This window comes from Gobius niger, assembly GCF_951799975.1.
Source record: "Gobius niger genome assembly, chromosome: 21".
In the NCBI taxonomy this organism is placed as follows: Eukaryota; Metazoa; Chordata; class Actinopteri; order Gobiiformes; family Gobiidae; genus Gobius; species Gobius niger.
The window spans coordinates 3,396,962-3,422,038 of NC_136872.1; the positions used below are offsets into that span (position 1 = coordinate 3,396,962).

The 25,077-nt window shown below is 44.3% G+C and overlaps 2 long non-coding RNA genes across 2 annotated transcripts in view; one reads left to right on the plus strand and one right to left on the minus strand.

Moving 5' to 3' along the window:
- The window catches only part of LOC306980328, a 252,639-nt gene that overhangs the window by 179,654 nt on the left and 47,908 nt on the right, over positions 1-25,077 (plus strand). The gene's annotated exons all lie outside the window — the stretch shown is intronic.
- The window catches only part of LOC306980322, a 172,641-nt gene that overhangs the window by 48,691 nt on the left and 98,873 nt on the right, over positions 1-25,077 (minus strand). Inside the window, exon 2 of the long non-coding RNA XR_013794004.1 lies at positions 22,500-22,597. This is a non-coding gene — a long non-coding RNA (uncharacterized lncRNA). The remainder of the gene's footprint in view (positions 1-22,499; positions 22,598-25,077) is intronic.

Below are 25,077 nucleotides of genomic sequence, written 5' to 3' on the forward strand. Positions count from 1 at the left end.
GGCTGGGGGTGCGATACTCCGGAGCTACTTAAATGTGTTTTTTTCTTCTTTATTATGCATTTCTTGGCTGGTGCGACTTGTACTCTGGAGCGACTTATAGTCCGGAAAAGACTTTACTACAGAGAGTTCTTGGTTGTTTCACCTCAAACAAATCGTAAAATCCTGAAAGAAAGTCTTTCATTGGAATTGGAATCTGTTTTCTGGCTCTAGAGTATACGTCTCGAAAAAAGTTCAGGTATCAGTATTGTGAACCAAGTATTGTTAATTTACTGGTATCGAGAATCTTTTTTTTTTTATGGTGCCAAGCCCTAATCTCCTCACTCATTTAGTCAGACGTAGGGGTTATTAAGGTTAAAACTCTATATATGGGGCCCTTTCCCAGGTGGTGGGAGAGTACGCCTGACAGAGATCATTGCTGCAGCGAGAGGAGGCTCACTCTGCCAAATATCAGACACTGCCTGATGTCGGTCGCAGCTCGTCTTTGGTCGTACGACGGTTCTTTTATAAATCTTTGTCCCTGTCTCACTGTACGGCCTGCATTGTTGAGCAACAACCCAACATGTTCCTTTCGATGAGAGATCATTTGTCGCAGACGACCCAAATCACGCAGCGTCCGCCCGCTTTAAAGGGACTATACGGAGTTTAAAAATGTTAAAATTAAGTATTTTCCTTCCCTACATGTTCCAGCCATGTTCTAATGTGTAGAATGAGCTGTTCACCACAACTGCCTCTAAAATCCTGCACTGTCACTCAAAAAGTTGTTACTCTGGATCTGAAGTGCCGTCATGCACGAGCTTAATATAGAAGGTGCAGGTACACGTATGACCTGAGGTGGCAGTAGTGAGTATAACATTGCCAACTTGCATCGAGCCCCTTTATATAGTTTTATATAGCGCTTTTTTGGACACTCAAGGTCGCTTTAAATTGCATTATTCATTCACTCCATATTTGGTAGTGGTCAGCTACTATTGTAGCCACAGCTGCCCTTGGGTAGACTGACGGAAGCGAGGTAACACGTCTGCGCCTTGGGCCCCTCCGACCACCACCACTCACTCACTACATTCGCCAGGCTTCCTGGTGTTCCCAAACGGTCTCCAATCCAAGTGCCGACCAGGCCCTTCCTGCTTAAGATCTGACAGGATCTGACAGGATCTGACAGGATCCGGCCATTTACTAAAAGACTGCAATTCTTAATCTCGGTAAAATAGAAAAATGTTTTATTATAAGCTGTAAAGTTGAAGTAAATCTTAACGTTGGAGTCATTAGTTGCTGATGAACTTTATGGATGAAACGTCTGCAACCCCTACACTGCCAAGTACACACGCTGCATTAAAAGCTTTTAACTATGTTGGGTCACAGGTTAAAGGCGGATTGAGCCATTGCATTATCAGAGGTAGCCAAAAATGTGCAAAAACAAAAAGTTCTGAATTAGATTTTGAGAATTCTGGCCGATAAATGTTAATTGAACTAATAGCTATTATTTAAAGTTGGGCAAGTTCATAAACCATGGAAACAAAGCACGTAGCAGCCGGTCTCCAAGACTTAAAAGCACACATCGTTTTCCCAAAATGACCAAGAGAAGAGAAGCCAACGTCATTAGAGGAACGTGTTATAGTGGCTCCGTATTTCAGACAGTGGCAGAACAGCTCGGCCTTTGTAAACAAACACTCCATCAGTATATAGATTTATATAAGAGTGAGAATTTTACAGCCACTCACACTCCCACTCGCATATGGCTGCCTTCTGCTCCCCCGCGCCTCCGCCAAACGAGGCGCGCTCCCCATAGTAAACAACACGGCCATTTAATATGCATAAACAAGTACTTAAGATCCACGCCGCATAAACATAAAAAAAACAATGCCATCTCTCCGCTTATTGCCAGATATCGCAAAGACCGTTCTCGAGCAGGTGAAGTATTTTTGGAGTGCTGGTTGCGGGGGCTAAAATTGTCCCGGAAGGACGCTGCTGAGAAACAATCTGTCTCCCCGGGCGAATGAGAAGAGGCTAATGCCATCAGCCAGATAATGGATTAGCTAAACATTCACAGGGATTTTATCAGGGAGAAGGAATGGGATTAGGACAAGATGGTGGTAGTACTACAGGTCAACGTAGCGATGTGGTGGGGGGTCGGAATTCAAGCGCAACACAAACACACAGTATTCTTCATTAAGAAGCAAAAATGTAGATGAAATGAACGGATCGATCAGAACAGCTGGACTTTGATGTTTTGACTTGGCTAGTCATGAAACGTCTGCTTTTTAAGTCATGAAAACTTTTATGATAGAAGCCAACCCTGAATTATGTAAATGATTATACTTTACACTTTGATTGAGAGTGGTAGAGGTGAAAACTGACATGTTTTTGTCTTAGAAACTGGTACTCTTCGAAAGAATGTGCTAATTATATGGAGGTGATGAAGGAGATTGATATTCTGGATGATATACTGTATGTACAACGATATGCTAGCCACTTTTGTCTATATAATGCGTATTCTGGATTCCAACACAGAAGTCCAGTTTTCAAAGGTTACACAATATTGTATAATATTCTTTTCTAGAATGAACTGAGTATCCAAAGTATCGTGGCTTAAAAAACGATACAGATATAAAAAAAAGACTTTCCATCCATCCATCCATCCATCCATTTTCTTCCACTTTCAGCAGAGGTGCCCAGACTTCCCGATCCACGCACACCTCCTCCAGCTGTTCTGGGGGGACCGCGAGGCGACACCAGGCCAGCTCAGAGACATAGTCCCGCCAGTGTGTCCTGGGCCTTCCACAAGGCCTTGTCCCAGAACAGGACATGTCTGGAGCACCTCCCACGGGACAAGGAGGCATCCGAATCAGATGCCCAAGCCACCTCAGCTGGCTCCTTTCGACATGAAGGAGCAGCGACTCTACTCCGAGCTCCTCCCGGGTAACTGAGCTCTTCACCCGATCCTGATCAAAACAATCAACCCCGTGAACTGCTACCTTAACGTGGTGGGGTTGTTTGAGTCCCTGAATGATCCTAGGAGCTATGTTGTCTGGGTCTCCCATGGCAAACAGGTCCGAGGTGACGGGGCAGACTAAGAGCAGTTCAGAAGACTCCCATGGATAGTACAACAACAAGGACCGTGACGTTGCCTGGTTTGGTGCAACTGGGGCCCCACCCTGGAGCCAAGCCTGGGGTTGGGGCTCGAATGCGAGCGTCTGGTGGTCGGGCCTCTGCCCACGGGGCCCAGCTGAGCACACCCCAAAAGGACGACGTGGACCCACCACCCGCAGAGGGATCCGTAGGGGTCAAGGTGCATAGAGGACTGGGCGGCGTTCAAAGGCAGGTGCCTCAACGACCTGAATTTTCTCGAAAATCATCCTCATCCAAGATCATCAGCAGAAACTGTGTATTTAAAGACCAATGGCTGCCAAACAGCTCTGTTATTGTCTGTGACAGGCTGCGCTAAAATTGTAAAAACAGTCCTCTGCTATTGATTAAGCATTAGGACGAGGCTGAATTTCAGGCATTGTCATCTCGCTGTCAACTTGCCGCACCCTGATTCACAGTATCTGAACTTACAGCGGCAACTGGCATCTTTGAACGCTTTGCAAAGCTCATTAATTGACACATCTGCAGCTGTCTTCAGTCGAAGGAAAATAAACAGGCCACGCTTGGCTTTTCTCTGATTTGCCTTGAAATGACATTCTATCAAAGCAGTACCACGCAGCTGTACTCTGTATACACTGAGAGAGTTGTTGTGGGCAGCCAGGTGAAAAGAGAACCAAAAACCTCAATATAAATCGAATCAGCCGTCAGCTTAACAGAGCACGGGAAAGAAACATCAGTTCAAGGTCAAAGGGCCGCAGCACACAATTAGCACCTTCAACACGAGCGCTAACGAGAATTACCGAACAAACTGCATGAAGCCGAGCGGCATTATTCACTGTCATCGACAACCCCCAGACTTTAGCGTTAGCGTTAGCCCCCTCTTTAAGCGGCGCTGACCTCTGAACCCAGATCCGCCGCTGCCTGTTGGAAGCGTTGGTTTAAGAAAAGGTTACTGCCCGGAACAGTCTGACGCTCGGGTCCGCGGGACTGTGCAGGACAATTAACATCCTGACCCGGCCGCCGCGCCGTAATGTGGCGACTGCGGGGAGGAAGAGGACATTATCCGGGAGGGGAGGGGGAAGGATAAACCGTGGTGATTGTTGTACACATTGTTTAGGCTTTTTAAACTCTTCTTATGATTGGTATTTCACGTTCTATCATTTGAAGGCTTTGTGTCGGGCTTTACTTTCTTGGTGGTGGAGTGACATTTGTTTTGGCCTTAAGTTTCATGTAGGCATAGGCCACCTAGGCAGCCACCTAGGGCGCCATCTGCTGGAGGGGGCACCAAATTGTGAGTTCATTTATTAACACCCTACACATGCGGCCCATGCTCCCGCCATCTACAACATTCACGACTTTTGGACATAACTTTGGAACGGGAAGTGATAGAGACGGTTTTTGTGTCAAAAAATAGAGATTTCACGCTTTCACACAAGTCTTCCCTTCTCCATCTCGCAGAAGCCGTGTGACATCGTGGTAGAAATGTGTACATTTACATCAGAAGTGGAGATGCGCTCGGTTCAGGCTTTGCCCATGTCTGTATAAATGCTGCCAATACCACATGATAGCTACAGAAGTTAACTTTTAAAGCAGTACTAAGTTACTCTTGCCCCTAGAGGCCATTAGCGCAACTGCAGGTGTCGTAGCAAGTTGCGATTTTTTTAACTTGTTTATTGACTTGGAGAGTAAATACTGCGCTGACAGAAAAGGCGAAGGGAGAGAGGGGTATTGTACATCCAATTATACAATGGAAATAAACTGGCTGTATGCAGTGACGCTAGCCCGCAGTTTGCTTTGCCCGTTAGCATGTTAGCTTCTTCTTCGTGATTCCATTAGTGTGTATTGGTTGCTCCGGTCCGGTGGCACACAAGTTGCAAACATGATTTTCTGGCCAGAGACACCAGGGGGAGATGAAAGACCCTCCAATCATCCCATAAACACTTGTATTACCCCCAGAGGGACTACGAAAAGGATTTATTAAGGTAAACACGTTACTTAGTGCTGCTTTAATGAATGATGTTTCTTTCTTTATATATGTGGTGGTTTTGTGTTTGTTTGTTGTTTGGAAGGGGGGAAAACTGGGGAACAAAGGCCCATTGTTGCCTATGGAACCAAACTGGCTAAAGCCGGCCCTGTTTGCCACTATGCTTTGAGCGGCGAAATGACCGGAATGAGTTCAGTGAAGCCAACCCGACTCAAAACTAAAGGAGAGCACCATCTCATGACCTCAGCAGGTGTCATCGGGGGTTGGTCCGATGGACGACATCATCGCAACATCACCATGGAGAGCCACCATCGTGATGCCACACCCCCTCCTGTCAGAAACACGCACTGATCTTCCGCGGGCCTTGTAAACCTACACATTTTGCAGGGATGGCACTTTAAATTAAATCGCAAAAAGAACTAATATGCATGCTAGTAGCCTGCCAGAAGCCAGAAGACCGCGTGTTAGCCGTTAGCCGTTTTAACACATTTCTGTTGCAAAATTTCGTGTTCCATGACTCTGTTCAGATCATGTTTAGTTTGGATCCATTCATCCTGCAATCTCACATTTTCCTTTCAATTTTCCATATGCAAAAGTCTTTCAAAAATGCTTATAATGGGAGATGGACAAACTGCCTATTAAGGGGACATCGCCCAACCCTAGTGTCATCGTAATGCACTTTCTCTCCCATCTCCATTTCGCTCACAAGCATCCTCTGCCCCCCAAACCATCCAGTTTCAAGCCCGAGTGAAGCCCAAATGGACCTTCTAAGTCACACGGCGAGGTGGCTAACTCGGCTTTCCTGGAGACCGCTGACATCCTGCGAATCGTCTAAATGTCTCCATCTGCCCGGTTGGCTGCGGGAAAGTTTTGCGGTTTCTATCCGGGACACGCGCGTGCATTGGGAGCGGTTTGGGTCTTCGTTAGCGCCCCTGACAGCTCTGACAAATGGACTGGCTTATCTGAGTGGAAGTGTGAGGAGCGGACTGAGATTGAGTGAGAGCGAGAGTGAGACAGGGAGGGAACCCGTTACAGATCCTATTGAGGCATTGCCCGAAAAAAAAAAGAAAGAAAAAAAGTTGTTTAACTTCTTCCCAGTTTGTGAGGGGTGTTCATCAAGTGGCAGTGGTAGAGGTGGGACTGTATACTGTGTAATTATAGACTGTTATTCCTCACTCCTCCCCATTTACAGTAATTACTCCAGTGCAGAGAGAATCCATGATGGCAGCTCAGCTCCTCCCACAGAGCGTGTTCCCAAAAAAAGGACAAAAAGGCGGCCTGAGCAGCAACAAGCCTCCACAGAGCTCCAGGGCCTGTCAATCAAAGCCCAAAACTAAGTCTTTAAAAATAAATATAACAAAAAACCAGTATGATTAAAAGTGTTTCACTCTTCTCAGTGTTGTCATGGGAATAAACTGTATTTTTAAAGAAACAATAAAAGTCTTTGGGGCCAGGCTTTTAGGTTGTTTTTGTAAAGTCCCCATTGGTTTCCATGGATTACTGAAGCTTCTGGAATGGCCCTGAGCCACTGGGGGTGGAACTGCAGCACTTACTAATGAGAAAGTAACATCATAAACCTCTCAAGAAATGTCATTTTTCCCATAGCCACCAAACATCGCAAATTATGAACGGTCCAGATGTTTTCAACTGTTGTCCACCACCGACCACATTAAGGTGAGGTCGAAGCCAAGTTAGGAATCTTGAATGAATGACCTTTGAAGATTTGACTTTGGATACAAAGTACAAAGTCAATTTCAGTTACGTTTTTGCTTTTTGTGGGACCGGACACACATCCAATGGCCACAACATACCTCATAAAGTTTAATATTGCGCCAGGCTTCCCTATTCATTTGTTTGGGGATAGGACGTTCAATTTAAACAGGTCCGGGATTCGACAACAAACTTGTACGCAAAAATGTACGCATCTGAATTAGGTGGAACATGACTCCGGGCGTGTTTGTGAAGGAGGAACCATGAGAGACTCCAGTGTTGGCCTACATCTCCTACATATTGTGCTATGCTAATACTAAACTTGTTTGTTCGCTGTGCCGCTGCTCATTCTGATTAATATCCATAATTATGTGCGTTATGGTGTTCTTGCTAAGTGCACTCAACCTCAGCCGCTCCTCGTGGACTTGTGAAATCATGTCACTTCACGTTCATTAATCACTGTACTTCTCGCTATTGCTGTAGGAATACATTTCAACTGCACAAAAATAATAATGTAATTTTTGTTTATAGGCAGATAATGTGATTTTTCATTTGGGGACATTTTATTATAATTTAAACCTGGTCCGACCGGTTTGGCCTTAGCAGTCGAAAAGCTCGGGTTGACCAGCCACTGGGCTGTGCAGTGTCTGCCAGTGGAAAAGTCCCTTTAGACGAGGGTCTCCACTGCCCAAGCCAGGACTAATCCGGGCTGACCAGGTTTGGGACCAAACGACACAAGCCAAAACGCTCAACTGATACTAACATGATGTGAACAGACAGCTGGGCTCTGATTGGCCAGAGGAGAGAGAACAGCCCTCACTATGAACATGCAGGTCATACGAGATTTAATATTTAATATTTCACAACATCATACGCTGTTGGAACAGTTCATTTTGCCAATGATAGTAGCCAATGTTAGCACAACTTCAGCTAGTGTTAGCATAGCATCTGCATGTCGCTTCATAGTTCGTCTTTCAGCGGCTTCTTTCCTCTAGTATTTGCCTTGACTCCTCTAAATAATTCCACAAACAACACCAAAAGGCAGAATTTGCCTTTGTTCTCATCACAGCTCACAAACGTTTTCATCGCCGTTCTGTTTCTACTTCAGTAATGTGTATTCCAGCATTGGCATCTGGGGAGCTCCGCCCACAACAACTGTGGCCCTTTAAGTGGAAACCCTTGCCTGTACTGGGTAGAGTAGATACGTGAATGATGCTGTTGGACAGTCCCTGGCTATTTTACCGTCACATGGACAATATAAAACTGGTTAAGATTAGGGCCAGGAGAGGGAAAAACACTTAAGTTTAGATTTAGACAGGGGGAAACGGTTAAGTTTAAAGGCGCATGTAACTTTTTATGCAGGTTGATATTCGTGCATATTCGTAGCCTGTACTTTTGTATCTGGATGGGACGTACATGAAACCATGGAGACAGTTCCATGGGCAGAGAAAACCTTCCAGAAACCCTTTAAACGATTGATCCCTAAGTGTCCAAGAAGGATGTTGGCGCCATGCTAACCACCATGCTAACCACCATGCTAACCACCATGCTAACCACCGTGCTAACCACCATGCTAACCACTCATACAGCCACTGGGTCACTGAGAGGTCAAATAGCCTACAGATTAATATCAACTTTATTTCTGCATTAAAGTTACATAATGCACATTTAAAGTTAGGAGAATGGTTTGGGTTAGGTTTGTTCAGTTGTATAAAATAACATGACCGTTTTAAAACATCCATCCATCCATCCATCCATTTTCTTCCGCTTTATCCGGGGCCGGGTCGCGGGGGCAGCAGTCTCAGCAGAGATGCCCAAACCTCCCGATCCACACACACTTCCTCCAGCTGTTCTGGGGGGACCCCGAGGCGACACCAGGCCAGCTCAGAGACATAGTCCCACCACCGTGTCCTGGGTCTTCCACGAGGCCTTGTCCCACTAGGACATGCCTGGAACACCTCCCGCGGGAGGCGACCAGGAGGCATCCGAAACAGATGCCCGAGCCACCTCAGCTGGCTCCTTTCGACGTGGAGGAGCAGCGACTCTACTCCGAGCTCCTCCCGGGTAGCTGAGCTCCTCACCCGATCTCGGAGGGTGCGCCCAGCCACCCTGCGAAGGAAACTCATTTCGGCCGCTTGTATTCGCGATCTTGTCCTTTCGGTCATTACCCAAATCTCATGACCATAGGTGAGGGTGGGAACGTAGATCGATCGGTAAATCGAGAGCTTTGCCCCGACTCAGCTCCCTCTTCACCACGACAGACCGATACAGCGACCGCATCACTGCTGACGCCGCACCGATCCGTCTGTCGATCTCACGCTCCATCCGTCCCTCACTCGTGAACAAGACCCCGAGATACTTGAACTCCTCCACTTGAGGTTTTAAAACAAATTTGCCAAATAGCTAATCATTTGTTTTATTTCTCAAATCAATACAAAGTGCATGAGATTAACAAAAAAAGATTTCTCATGAGGAGACGGCAAAATAGCAAAGAGCTTGTGTAGCCGTCGAACGGTTCTGTAGACACTGCGGTTCAAGGTTTCAATCACAGAAATATATCGAATCCCTGAAGCTTCTGAACGTGTCAGTGTTGACCTGTGACAGCAGGGGGCGCTGTATGAGGGACATAGGGCTGATTTATTCAGGACATTCTTGTTTAGTCGGTACTTCAGAGAGTTTGAAAGACAAAAGTCATCAGATTCCAAAACAAAACACGACAAGTCTGCAAGTCCAATAAGTTATACGCAAAAGTGCAACATAAAATATATAAAATAGGAATACAAACTCCGAGCGCCAAAGTCCATTCAACCAGCTCCTCGTCACGCGGCGATGCAGCGCACTCCGAAGCGCACACGAGATCACGCCGACTGCTTTTCTGACTCAAAGTGGTCTTATTACCAGTCCCCCCCACTTCCACGTGAGCCTCGGACGCCCGCACCGCCTTCCCTCTCCACAAATCTTCATCTCCATCTTGTTTGCGAAGTGGAGATGAGCCGTCGGAGCGAGAGGGAATAAACAAGGATAAATAACGTACAGGTGACCCCCGGGCGGGCGGAGACGGAGCAGGCGAGAGGGATGGGGTTGGGGGAACACGGAGAGAAATGGATCCACATACGGAATTAGAAAGAGCGAGAGAAGAAGGGATGAGGGAGAAAGATGTGAGAGACAAAGATGGAGAAAAGGAGGAAGAGGGAGTGAGAAGCAAGCGAGTAAGAACGCTACAAGGAGGAAGAGGAAAAACACATGAAGAGAGAGGGAGACGGAGGAATCACTTTTTCCAATTATAGCAACAATTTACCGCAAAAAGAATGCAGATAAGAAGACGGGAGAGAGGGGGAGGAAGAGAGAAGGAGGGAGAAAAGAGCTGTAGAGAGAGTGATGAATGTACCGCCGTCAGCTACAAATCACCGCAGAAACATCTCCGCATCGAGCCCAATAACAATAACAACACGGCGTGGAGATGATTGGCTCATTACAGACGGCAGAGGGATTAGAGACTCCAGGAAAGACTCGGTGTTTTAATCCTGTTTGCAAAGGCGGGCGGCCGGCATGTGGGGCTAACTCTGCTCCGGCGTAGATTGCATCTGGATTCGCAGGGAAGTATTGTCTCGGGGTCAGCCCCAAGCCTGGAAGGTTTTCATCCAGACTTTGTGTTCCCATTTGTTTGTTCAATGTAGGTTATTTTCATGATTGTACATTATTGACGTTGTCGTGTTCATTGGAAAATCGGTAATCTGTAAATTCACGTAGGGGTGTAGCAGTTCTGCACGTTCATTCGGTGCAATATTGGTCCATTTATTTCGTAGCGCAAGTTTTCACTCGTTTCACACGGACGCTATTGAGTGACGGACCACTCCATGGGCTTATTTCAATGTATTATTTATCAGTGTTATCTTTTGACGGTCATCGCTCCAATCCAAGGATCCAGTTTGTTCAGTAAGGCTCACTGAGCAAATGCGTGGTTTAAAGGAGCAGGCCATCGTTCTTCCATACTGAGATATGTTCTTACCTGAGCTTAGACGAGTTGACACGTACCTGTCTGGTCTTTGTTTGTGCCCGTGGAAGAGCTTGCACTGCAAAAAGTGGATTCTAAGCAAGTAAAAAATGTCTTACTTTACTTTACTTCCCTCAAAAGTAATAATGTCTTTCTTGAAAAAAAATATCTTATTTTAGGAAATAAAATCTAGCCATTTCTTGTTCAGATATATTTGCTAAAAAACATCTTTTCTATCTTCTCTATCTTCCTCAGATAGAAAATACATTCCATTCTTTAAAGTGGGTGGCTCGGTGGCGCAGCGGTTAGAGCCTCAGCTTCACAAAAACAAAAACATGTGCAGTAGGTGAATCCTCCAGCCAGGTGATTCTGACCATCAGCCTGGCTCCACATCATGGAGACGGGTCCCCGGGCGTGGGCAATATTTTCCTTAAATATTAGTATTTATTAAGAACATTTTGCTCAAAATGTGTGTAATTTAGAACATTTTACTTAAATCAAGCAACATTTAAGTAAAATACCCCCACATTTTTCACTAAATAAGAATGTTTTCCTTAAATTATTCCATTTTCTGAGGACATTTTGCTTAATTCTAGCTATTTATTTGCTTAAATTTAGCGTTTCTTTCTTGTTTTATGATAAGAAAAATATTCTAGAAATAAGATTTCTTGGCAAGAAAAAAATGCTGACCCCATTGGCAGAATTTTTTTAAGACAAAATGTCTTATTTTAAGATTTTTTTCCTTGTTTTTAGGCGGGCACTTTTTGCAGTGTGGTCACTTCAAACTTCACCCCGTTTGGAGCTATAGGAATATTCTTGGAGAGGCCAAATGCTAGCAACATCTTTGGTCATTTTGCCTGACTGAGATCACGCAAAAAGACCAGACAGGTACACATCAGCTCGTCCAAAGTCAAGAACATATCTCTGTATGTAAAAATGGTGGCCTGTTCCTTAAAGACTTCTCATCAATACAGTTTGAAAGATAAAGTTGATTGAAGAAACTAGAATCTATGATGGATAGATTTGAGTCGTACCACCTCATAAAATGTCTAACCTCCCCAATTCCACACTTATATCAGATTAGCGCAACCGGAAAAGCCCGAGTTTGAGAACCCACTGCATGAGGCCGTTTGTTTCCAGGTGGAAGTGTCTTTCTTCTTCGTTTTGGAAAGACTTTAACTTTCCTCCAATGGCTCTTCTACAGAAAACACCCAGGCCGAGGCGTCCCGCGTAGCACAACCCTTTGCCGTTTCTGTTTGGGACCTTTCTGCAGAGTTGAGCGGAGGTCGAGCGGGCAGTGTTTGTGTTGTCCTCTCGCTTGTGTCCCCGGGCTGTTTGGGCGCGAGGGCAGGGAGGGAGGAGGGAAAAGCGCTTATTGCTGATGCGCTCGATATGTCCCAGGCTGCCCCTCTTATCTCTCAGCCGTGCGGGACAGCGCTCATATCTACTGGCAGGGGGGGGGGGGGGAGACCTCAGCGTTTTTTGGGTTTTTTTTTTCTTTCGCGTCACATCGATGTCCGTCCTATCCTCCGTCTGGTTTAATCAGACCGGGGCTGGGCACATCTTGACAGGCGAATCATGTCGATTTACTGCCTCCAGGGGCAAGGTGGAAGGAGATACTACACGGTCAGAATGGGAGGTTTTCGCCGTTAGGATTCAGCCGGGAGCTGGGCGGATGGAGAGATACGAGGGAAGTCATCTAACTGCCATTTGTTAAGAGTTGAGTTGCAGTCGCGATTCGATTTGAGAAGAAGAGGAAGCATGAACTGTTAAACACAGGCACTTTCAGAACACGATTTCTCGCGTTCTTGACTAAGCCCGATTCGCGCGGCATTAGAATGACCCGGGGACGTCGGTAAAGCTGAAATTACTCCAGCACATCGATCATTTTTATGGGCATTCGCACAGGATCAGCAATGTCAGGAATTAACTCATTTTTACAGACTTTTTTTTTTCCAGAGATGACGGATAGATCTAATGACACTGAACGGAGACAACAAGCCTTTCGTTCATTTGCGTAGCGACAAAAGACATTTCTTACCGCTCGCCACAACAAACCACCTCCGCGGTTTCCTTGCTCCTTTAATCCGTTCCCTCTGATGCTCCTCCTCCATTTAAAGTTAGCACCAAACGCATCCCAAACTTTCACCTCAGAGCCTTCATGTCGGTCTGTCTAACGCTGCCATGACAACGGGGGCTTCCAGTTCAGGTCTGTGCATGGTAGCATGTGGAACAACAGCACTTGTGTCGGAGAAATGCTTTGATGCATGATAGAACCATACGTTTACATATAGACACATTTCACACTGTCTGACATGAAACCAGAATTCACTTTTATTTTTTTTTAGGTAAATTAGAATTTGAAAAAAATATTTCTATTTGTCAAATTCCAGAAGAAGGAGAGATAGAATTTTTAATTACTTTTTTCAAAGAGTTTTTACATACTTACTAAGATAACTACACATTTAAACACCCTGGAAAAGCCCAGATGACGATGTGCTGTCCCTGGAAGCACAAGTCTGGGTAATTATGGATGTCATTTCAAGACACTTGAAGGTTCAGGTTCATTGGTTAAAACAATGATGGAAATGACCAATCATCACACAGATCAGAAAGAAGGCGGGTTCTGTGTCCCAGAAATGAACATGCTGTGTCTGAAATGTGATGATCAACCCAAGAACAAAAGCAAAAGACCTGGTGAAGATGCTCATTATCCAGAGTGAAACAAGTCCTGTACCGACATGGGTTGAGAGGGAACTCTGCAGGAAGAAGCTCTTACTCCAAAAGAAACAAATAAAAAGTCAGATTGGAGTTTGCAAATTAAAAAAGAATAAAGACTTTAATTTTTGGAGACATACCCTGTGGTCTGACGGACAAAACAACACAATTTTGGCCATAATGACGTCACGTTTGGAGGAAAAAGCCTGAGAACACCATCACAACTGTGAAATACGGGGGGGCAGCATCATGCTGTGGGGCTGTTTTGCTGCGGGAGGGACTGGTGCACTTCACAAAACAGATGACATCATGAAGTAAGAACACTATGTGGAAACACTGGAGCAACATCTCAAGACATCAGCCAGGAAGTTAAAGCTTGGGCGCAGATGGTTCTTCTAAATGGACAATGACCCAAAGCAAACTGTCAAACTGGTTACAAAGTGGCTTAAGGAAAACAAAGTCATTTTTTTGAAGTGGTCATCACAAAGTTCTGATCTCAATCCAGTTGGAAGTGTTTGGGCAGAGTTGAAAAGGCATAGGCACACAAGGTGGCCTACGAATGTGTCTCAGTTACACCAGTTCTGTTTGGAGGGATGGACCAAAACTCATCCAACTATTGTGAGAAGCTTGTGGAAGGAAATCCAAAACGTTTGACCCAAGTTATACAGTTTAAAGGCAATGCTACCAAATATCAATGAAATGTATGTACACTTTTGGCTTTGTAAAAAGTAAAAAAAAAAAAAAATCTATCTCTCATTCTTCTGGCATTTGACAAATACAAATATTTTTTTAATAATCAAATTGAGCAAAGAAAAATAAAAGTTTATTCTGTTTTCATGACTGACAGTGAGAAATAAATGCAAATGTGTCTTTTTATGAAGTGTATATACACATATGCTTCTCACTGTATGTTAAAACCGCATTTTGAATCGATGTTGTCATTATTTACACTTCATTACGCTGGTTAAAAACTTCCCAAACTCCAACATGTCGATTCAAACAGGACTAGAATCACCCGAGGAGTTTGCAGAATCAGACCTTCACTGACTACTGAAATCAAATAAAGCACAAACCATTTTATCCCATTGAATCCGACCTAAAATAACCTACTGCACAGAGAAACGGCTCCATGCAAAACACCTGGACTCATCCTCTGTTGGTAAAGAGAGGAAGGGAACCGTTTAAATGAGGCTAAAACATCTGAAATAGCCCGTTGCCGGGGTAAACACATCCAAAATGGCCGACTGTTTTCTCTTTCCATATCCATGTTTTCGCAGCTACTTAAACATAAATCTACAAGGCTCCGAGCATTTTATCTGGGTCTCCATTACCAGGCTGCTCCGGGGAGAAGAGACCGTGGAGATCCATCTTTTTGAAGCTGTTTTGGGGCTCGAGCGGGCGAGGGGGGGAGAGGAGGTGTAAAAAAAGAAAGAAAAAATAACAACTTTTCATTCGGGGCCGTATGAAAGCTGCGGATTGGAGTTCACAGAGAGCTGCGAGAGGAGAGAGGGCAGGTCGCTTCAAACGGTGGAAGTGAGAGAGCCACAGCGGCGGCGAGTTACTGCGGCAGATTGAGGCGGCCGAGGTGTGGGAGCGTGAGCCAGTTGTTTTCACACAACTCAAGACAAAGGTGTAGCATTCAAGGGCACGTGACAGGTTTGATGTGATAATCCGTGTGGTTACTATTCATTGTTTTACACCAGCGAATGTTATGAAATTCTTTTGTTCTAAAGCACAAGTAGAGGAAGGGGGAGAATTATCTGTAGTGTGTTTGTGACTTCACTAAAGTCCACTGCATGATTTGTTTTGTCTTATAAGATTTTTGGACGTCACATTGAAGACGTGGGGATTGTAAAGCCGGGAGCTCGCGCTTGTCTCCACTGTGCGATGGTTCAAAGAGAATCGTAGCTTCGACAAAAGTTTATTGTAGCGAATTTCAGGCTCCCGATGGCGTGTGTTGAGCTGAGGCAAGTGCCGCATGCAAGCGCTGTTTATTCCCGCGGAAAAGTGCCGGAGATGATACTGTTAATGGCAAAATAAAGGGAATCTGAGGAAACTGTCCATCCATCCATCCATTTTCTTCCGCTTTATCCGGGGCCGGGTCGCGGGGGCAGCAGTCTCAGCAGAGATGCCCAAACTTCCCGATCCACACACACCTCCTCCAGCTGTTCTGGGGGGACCCCGAGGCGACACCAGGCCAGCTCGGAGACATAGTCCCACCAGCGTGTCCTGGGTCTTCCACGAGGCCTTGTCCCACTAGGACATGCCCGGAACACCTCCCGCGGGAGGCGACCAGGAGGCATCCGGAACAGATGCCCGAGCCACCTCAGCTGCTCCTTTCGACGGGAAGGAGCAGCGACTCTACTCCGAGCTCCTCCCGGGTAACTGAGCTCCTCACCCGATCTCGGAGGGTGCGCCCAGCCACCCTGCGAAGGAAACTCATTTCAGCCGCTTGTATTTGCGATGTCGTCCTTTCGGTCATGACCCAAATCTCCTGACCATAGGTGAGGGTGGGAACGTAGATCGATCGGTAAATCGAGAGCTTTGCCCCGACTCAGCTCCCTCTTCACCACAACAGACCGATACAGCGACCGCATCACTGCTGACGCCGCACCGATCCGTCTGTCCATCTCACGCTCCATCCGTCCCTCACTCGTGAACAAGACCCCGAGATACTTGAACTCCTCCACTTGAGGTAAGGAAGCTGAAGAAACTAACGTTCCAAAAATATCAGACACTCGGCTTTGGTCGTACGACGGTTCCATTTTTAACCTTTACTGCTGTCTCACTATACGGCCTGTGATTTTGAGTCATGACTTATCCCCTTAACCCCCACTGTAACCCAGCACATTTTCTCCTGTTCGGCTTTACCCAAATCTAAAAGCTTCTCAACTGGAGCTTACAGCCTATAGGCCACTGTTGTGGATTTTCTTACTTAATAAAGCTTAAGAGATGTTTGTCTAGTCAAGATGTGAAGTTTATTACACAATGCATAACGCGAGTTCATGGTAAGCTCTGCCCGAGTCAGCTTTGGCGTCACCTTATAAAGGTGAGCACCAAAGACAGAGCAGCAGGACGGGGTCAGACAGTAGGGCAAAAAATAAAGGGAAGCACAGAAACATAGACATGGTATTACAGTTGGAGATGTCAATGCAGGTGCTGGTAATGCATCAGGGTGGCATTTGGAGGCAGAAGGAGATCTTTGTGATGTTGAGGAGACGGGCCATTTGGGGCATATTGTCTAAAGGTGCGAGGGCCTCGTCTGGAGTACAGGAAGAAACCGGTCTTTCTACCTGGTTTAGTCAGAGGCCCAGCAGGCGACCCAGCGACAGGACGCCGGTGTGGTTACCAGCTTAACTAAACCTGTCACAACACCACCTACAAAAGTGATCGAAGCTTCTTTCTAGTTTTTGTTGTTGAGTTTGAGTCGTTTTTTGGCTGCATTCTGTTTTTCAGTCAACATAACTGATGAAGCCACAAAAACGAGGAAAGAGTTTAGATCAGTTTTGTAGAAATGAAGTGTTACATTGGCCTGTAGGATGTAAGCTGGAGAAAATGTGCTTGGTTAGAGTGAGGGTTAACAGGTTAAGATTTTCCCCTCAATGTTCATTGTGGGCGGTCAAAATATTGCATTGTGTAAACCCGACGAAACCACAAGAAACCCTGTTGTGCTGCTCACACTGACATGAGTGAGTCCACAACGGCGGTGGTTCTTGACAATTGCTTATTTCATTTATCCTTATTTGACCTTCATTTAACAAGGAAAGCCCCACTAGGCTTAACAAGCACATTTCCAGGGGATTCCTTATTGTACCATTGCCTTAAGACGGCAGATGTTACATTTGCCCAGAACAAGAACAACACATGGTCTGCTGCTGCACACTTAAAGCTGCCTTAAGCGATGTCTTTTGGATTTTTCTTCATCAGTAGGTGGAGTAGTGAGCTCTGTTCGGCTCCAGTTTGTAAAACCGTCAAGATTCCAGAGGGGTAATAGGATTTGTGTTGTGCCTTACGTCAGATCCTTCAGAAAGCTTCCCTGTGGCAAGATGGCCGCCTGTGATGCCGGAAGTGCCTTAAGACATCTAGCCTTTATTTTGATATCTATGGTTTAGACCACACGCTGCTCTGATTGCATTCAATGAGCTACGGAAATCTCATTAAACATTTATCAGCATAAATGGGGTGAGAGCATGGATCTATAATAATAAACAAGTGTGTTTACGAGTGTGGCGTACATGGTGGTGCATCTAGAGGCGGTTATTGGTAATGCATCGGTGCCGGACCGGCAAAACGGGATCACTTGGAGCAGCTTTAAAGCACTTCCTAACACAAAGCTTATATTTGTTGCTTCATCCAAACAAGCACTCGTATAGAATGTTTGATACTCAATTCGAGCTACGGAAACGTGGAGAGGAACACAGACATCCAGCGATCGAGCGTGGTGCCATTAAACCATACCAGTATTGATGGACAGCATTAAAGGGACTATACAGAGTTTAAAAATGTTAAAATTGAGTATTTTCCTCCCCCTACATGTTTCAGCAATGTCCTAATGTGTAGAATGAGCCCAGACATTCACCACAACTGCCTCTAAAATCCCGCACTGTCACTCAAAAACACGTTAATTCAGGTCGAAGTGCCGTCATGCATGAGCTTAATATAGAAGGTGCAGTTAAACGTATGGCCTGAGGTGGCAGTAGTGAGTATAAAATGGCTAACTTGCATCTAGCCCCTTTAAAGGAAGTGACTTGGTTGTTTCACCTCAAACACAGGATATAAATCAAGAAATGTTTGTGTTTTTTGATTCTAGAAGACGAATATTTTAGAATCGGTTCTGGGAAAAACAAAAATGCAATGGTACCCAGCCCGTACCCAACGGCCCAAATGTGCACAGAAATATCACATGATATTCACGTTAGCAGCATGCAAGCTCCAAACTCAGCTTCAATTCGTCTTTTCCCCCCATTTGCAGGACAATTGGTTTAAATCAAAGGACCCAGTTTTGAAGTATTTTGAGCTCATGCTTCTATTTCACCTGAATCCAGCGAGGAAGTTGAATGAATTGGATTTGAACGGAAGCGTTTTTTCCCACACCAGAACGTGCCTGCCAGTGCCATGTTGTGTGTATCTGTGTCACTTACCCAGGCACTAAATCTAATACTGAAACATTCACAGACATGTGCATGAATGTGGACCGTCCCTGTTAAATAAACGAATACATCAAATAAGTGGGTAGTCAAAGCCGGCCCATGTTAATGCTCTTGGATATTGTAACAGTATATCTACCTCTGACTACTTCCCATAAGACTGTACATGTATCTTAACACTGCATGTTGTGTTACCAGAGAGTGGGCTCCGGTTTGGTGGAGCACGACCGTGTAGCAGCATCTGAATGTGAGCCGTGCGCTGAGCAGAGCAGACTGCAGCAGGCCGGATGTTTTTGTGTCTGTGTCACCGACTGGGCTCCTTCAAAGGGAGCTAAAAATAGCCTTAGCAGCAGCAGTAATAGCAGGAGCGGCAGTAGCATTAGTAGCATTAGCAGCATTAGCGCGGCCAGGCTTTGCAGCGTGATGGGTTATGTAAGTGTGTCCGAATGCAGGAGAAGGCTACCTGCTCTCGGCTCCGTCACGCACATGCACACGCCTCACATTCAAAGATCTGTGACTCAGGATTACTGTAACATTTGGAAGCCTTTGTCTTGTGTGTTTCATAGCTTGGAGATCAATACATCAACATCACACGGAGAAATCTGTTCACCTCTGAGGCCCAGTGGTCTCGTAGAGCCGCCTTCTGTAATCATTTTTTTTTATTTTGTAATATCTAATGCAATAAAATGTGCACTATTAAAGCCTATTTCATCAATTCTAAAACGTTTAAAAAGCTTTTCTCATCAATTATAATCAACCCAATAGTGATTATCTTTATTGTTCAGCTAATGCATAAGTTTAGACTCAATTATACAAAATATCCTATAGGGCTGGGATCATATAGCAATACTTTTTGCTGCAATACCAAGTATCAATACTTTATCGGTTTTATCATGCACTCTGTTTTCAGAAACAGTTAAACAGCATATTGTTGCTTTTTGCTTTATTGCACTTTTCAATCTTAAAGGAACAGGCCCCCGTTCTTCCATACTGTGATATGTTCTTACCTGAGCTTAGATGAGTTGATGCGTACCTGTCTGGTCTTTGTGCCTGTGAAAGAGAGTGGTAGCTTCCAACTCAATCATTTTACATGACTGAGCGCACACACAAAGACCAGACATGTACACATCAACTCGTCTAAGCTCAGGTAAGAACATATCACAGTCTGGAAGAATGGTGGCCTGTTCCTTTAATGTCAAATGGAATTTGGTTTAAAAACATCGGACACATGACTTTTTACACATTTTAAGGTAAACATATTACTTAGAATTACTTACTATATCGCAATACGTTTCGGATATGGATTTTCGGGTTGAATACAGATATGAATGGGCGTGGCATTGCCTTATAGGCCAAGATTATTTTTTTTATTAGCGTAGTTAAAGGGACTATACGGAGTTTAACTGTGTAGAATGAGCCCAGACCTGTTCACCACAACTGCCGCTTAAATCCTGCAGTCACTCAAAAACGTGTTACTTCGTGTCCGAAGTGCCGTCATGCACGAACTTAATATAGAAGGTGCAGTTACACGTATGACCTGAGGTGGCAGTAGTGAGTATAAAATGCTGAACTTGCATCTAGCCCCTTTTAACATTTATTATTATTGTAAAGGCTTCAATCATAGCAATATATAGAAATATTTTTGACCAATGTTTCTAAAACGTGTCAGTGTTGAACTCTGACAGCAGGGGGCGCTGTATGAGGGGCATGATTTGATGAGAGCTGATTTATTCAGGACATTCATGTTCAGCTCGGTTGTTCAGAGGGAGTGAGTTTGAAAGACAAAAGCAGTAGATTCCAAAACAAAAAGGATAAGTCTTATGGTTCCTAAATTAGACACACAAAGTCTACAACATAAAATATGTAAAATAGTTGTACAAAGTTGAGTCCAATATTCACCACGATGTCTCTCCGCCATGAGGCTTATTTTAAAGCTTTGACTGAGCACTTTCTAAAGCAAAAAAAGTCACTTTCAGTTCCGGATATATCAGCCTTTTTTATATCGGTCTGACCCTACCCCCGAGTATCGTGATAGATATTGGATCATGACCAAAGTGTTTCGTCCCAGCCCCAATATCCTGTTTGTGGTCAAATTCTATTCTGACACATTATCGTTTTCACTTTGGGTAATAAAGAAGTATAAAGTGCATCCAATTGCCATCGTTCCATTATAATTCTGCCAGTATCACATCTTCATTTAAAGGCTAAGTCCAGCAACGCTAAAATCTAGACTCAGTTGAGTCAATTCAACCAGGCGGCAAGCAATGCAGACATGTTTCTGAGCCAGAATTTTCATGATAAAGTCTACAAAACAAAACAGCCCTCTCATAGAGCACTGCACTGACCATCGTACAGATCTCTTTTCAAGTGCCTCTTCATCTGACATTTGTGAGAAAAAAAGAACTGCCCGCAGGAGCTCCTGAGCTGAAGTACGGATCAATACCGGCCTTCAGAAAAACATTTGAAACAGCCCCTATGGAGAATGTACATCTTGCACACAGAGCGACCGTAATAAAGTAGGCCATTGCTGCAAAATGTATGCTGTTGGTGTAACCGGGCGAGAGGGAGGTTTGGGAGCGAAGAAGAAGAAGTGGAAAACTTGCGAGGAGAGAGTGTGCAACCTTGTCTCTGTCCTCAATTAACACTCTATCCTACTCCCTTTAAATCAAATATGTACCTTTTATGATGCATGTTCATCATTGGAAGAATTATATACACATCTAAATATAGTACTTTTTTTTATCCGTTGCTAAAGTAAGAGTCTAAATCAGTCCAACTTGTGGCTTGACTCAAACATTAAACTGAATGATTTAAATGCCACTTTTCAGTTCTGAAGGTGGAACTTAGCACAGGGTTCATTGAGTGCAAGCTGCTTGGAAAATATGAAGAAAATTCTCATGACTTGGTCTTGATTTTAGGTGCTAGCCACTCCCATTCTGATTTTGTTTGAAAGCAGTACTAAGTGACTTGTGGGGGTAATGCAAGTGTTAATGGGATGATTGGGGGGTCTCTCATCTCCCCCTGGTGTCTCTGGCCAGAAAACCACAATTGCAACTTGGCTGCCGCCGGACCGGAGCCACCAATACACACTAATTGAATCACGAAGAAGAAGCTAACAGGCTAACGGGCAAAGCTAACTGCGGGCTAACGTCACTTAAACTCACGGACAATTTATAAGATAAAAAATCTCAACTTTCCACGACACACTTTTTTTAAACCTTTTTTTAAGAAAATAAATATGACTCATTCATACCAATGTTTCTGTTCTGTTTTACATCAATTCACATTTTACGCATATTAAATGGATTTTCGATGAATCGTTACATCCCTAATGACCAGGCCTTGCATTTTCCGAATTTGGACTTGCAAATTGAAGACTCGGACTCGAACAAACGAGGGACTTAAAGGCACACTGCGTAACATTTTGGACTATACTGTTGCCATCAATACAAAAAATGTTCCCAATGACCAGCTCAACACAAAACATGCTACTTCTGCAGTGGGTAATCGAATAATGGATTTGGATGTGAACCTAATCTGTTTAAATCTCAACATCTACTGACTTTAGTCACATCTCCATGGAGATGGGTACGCTGGAGACGTACCCACTCCCAGTAAAGTTACAGTTATGTCCAAGGAGAGCTGAGCCGCTCACAGCAAAAGCACATGTTTATTTGTACATTTATGAGGTATTTATCAATGATGAAATGAAATGATATCTGTCATAAAATAAATGCTTGTATTTCAATTTTATTTATTGAGTGAAATTCTACGCGGTGTGGCTTTAAGGTTGACTCGGAAGCGAAAAATTCTGACTTGACAATAATTCTAATCCAAAGGAAAAAGCCCAAGCTAAACATACCTTTGTTTAGGTTGTTAATGCTTTTGTCTCGAGCACGAGGAGATTCCTTTGTGATTCAAATGGCTGTTCCTGGTCTGGTTACATCAGGGGCAGCGGATCTGAAAGAAACAAATGAACATGTTTAGACTTTAGACACAGAACGTTACAAAAAGCATGAGTCAGTGAGTGAATTTGAAAAAAAAAAAAAAACCCTACACATTATGACTGAATGGGTTTTTCAGTGTCGTGGGCGACCATATGTGCAGAGCAGACCTTGACAGACATAATGCTCACTCCAAAGCTAAGTCCGCCCCCGCGTGTATGAATGAAGCTTAGTCAGAGCTAGCACAGTCCAGACTGCACGAGGAAAAGACAGAAGACAAAGAAGTGAATGAACATGAAAAACCGTCTGTACACATTAACATTAACATTCTGAGATAACACTGAGGGCCAAATTGCATATTGTTTAAGCCACATAATCTGCATTCGTGCCCTCACCCTGAGCCCACACATCCAGAAGGAGCAACCCTACTTGAAAAAAAGAAGGAGAAATCCGAAACGAGTCAGTTTGGGATGTGCCGTGACAGTGCGTCCTTAACGAAACATGACTCATTTGCATTTGAGTGGCATTTCCAAAAGGTCAGTCTAAATGAAGGGTGCGCACTCGAGATGCATTTATTTATTCACCAAATCACACGCCGCAATTCCAAAAAATGATGTTCAGACACGCCATAAACAATACCCAGACATTTGGAAGATATTGCTTCTTGCTTCGGAGAACTTTTGAAAAAAACGTGTTATTTCTTCACTCAAGCAACTTTACCTCATAGATTTACTGTATATGGGATCTTTTTAAAGAGCGCTCTCCCGACATCAGAGGGACAATATCTGCATTTCAATTCTCAAATCTTCCAGCCTTGAACGATACATTTGGAAACGTTTTCAGAAGGATTTGTTGATGACATCTACGTTGAGCTTCTAACCCCAAAAAACACAGCCATTTTTGAACAGATTTTTTTATTCCCAGTAATGACTAGTGTTGTCAGAGACTAAATAAGAAAGTCTGTAATTCAAATACCGTTTGTGCTGCATTCTTGGGATGGGACAAGATCTTGTGCCATAAGATGAGACGGCTTAAAGGTACTTAAAGGAATATTTAACTAATAGTTACCAACCAATGTTTACATAATGTGTTGGTTTTATTAAACGGTTTAGTAAAAGGAAGTATGGCATCTTTAATCATTAGTACAAATTATATCCAAATCTCGTCTCATCTTGTTCTCGTGAACCCAATCTCGTGTCTCGTCTCGTGGATGCACTGATACCACTTTTTCTAAAACCGATATGAGTGTGAGTACTTTGATTTAGGTAATTGCCGATACCGAATACTAATACGAGTACATTTTCGCTCAATATGGACATGCTGTATCTCTTTAATTTGGATTTTCTGAGGACTTTTTAGTCGCTGGGTTAGTTTTACAGATGAATAAACCCCTGGGCATAAAACTGCGTCAGAATCGCCAGAACTGCTAGCTGCGAGTTAGCAGCTAGCTAGCAACATTAGCCTTTATCTTGTAAACACTGCAGACTCAACACTGCAGCACTAACAACATGTAGCTCTGGGTAAATCCAGCACAGACTCTGATTTAGGGAGTGTCGTCTGTAATAAAGTCAGCTCTATGTGGAATATTGGCTTTACACTAAACAATTCTCCAGTTTGTTGCTATTTTCTCTCCTCAGCTGAGAGGTTCCCCCCGTGGGAGCGATGGCTGCACATACTCGGTGATGATAAGCAAGGCAACCAGTCTGCGCACATCAGCCACCCCCACCAACCACTCACTCACACACTCACTACATTCGTTAGGCTTCCTGGTGTTCCCAAACGGTCTCCCATCCAAGTCCTAAGCTAAGCAGGCCCTTCCCTGCTTAGCTTCCGAGGTCTGACGGGATCGGGCCCAGCAATGGCGGTGAGGCCACAAGAGGCGGTATGGCCACATGGTATCTGTTCTGGCATCGGTACGTCATTACTGAGTACGAGTATGAGTAGAAGCATGTGGTATCGGCCCGATCGGTGCATCCCTAGGCATTAGCATCTCAAAAAGCTAAACTTTGGTTTGCATTTGGTTAGCATATGTTACTCCAAGGACAACAGTTCACACTAAACTCAAGAAAGTAGCAGAGTTGAACTAAAAAGCTCACATGAAAAGATTGAAAATGAAAAGTTCAAATCTGCTGATCTCCACAGTCAGGCGCCGAATTCAGGAAGTTGGTTTTGACCCTGTTTGCCGCAGCTGAGCGAGCATTCATGTGTTTTCCACAGTTCCAGAGCACCACATGAACATGCCAACAAAATGAATCCATACATTTAAACGTGGCTCTTTCAATGTTGTTGGCAATTTGTCGTGTATAAAATGGGTAAAGTCATTTTCATACTACATAGAGCATGCAATTCTACACAGCTCTGAAAATAATCCTTCTAAGGTGGAGGATGACACACCCAGAGACAATATAGTCAGGAATTATTTAGTCAGATAGATTTGGAAACAGGAAAATGTGGATATTTAAGGCGAGACACTGCAGGTGAATAGGGAAAAAAATG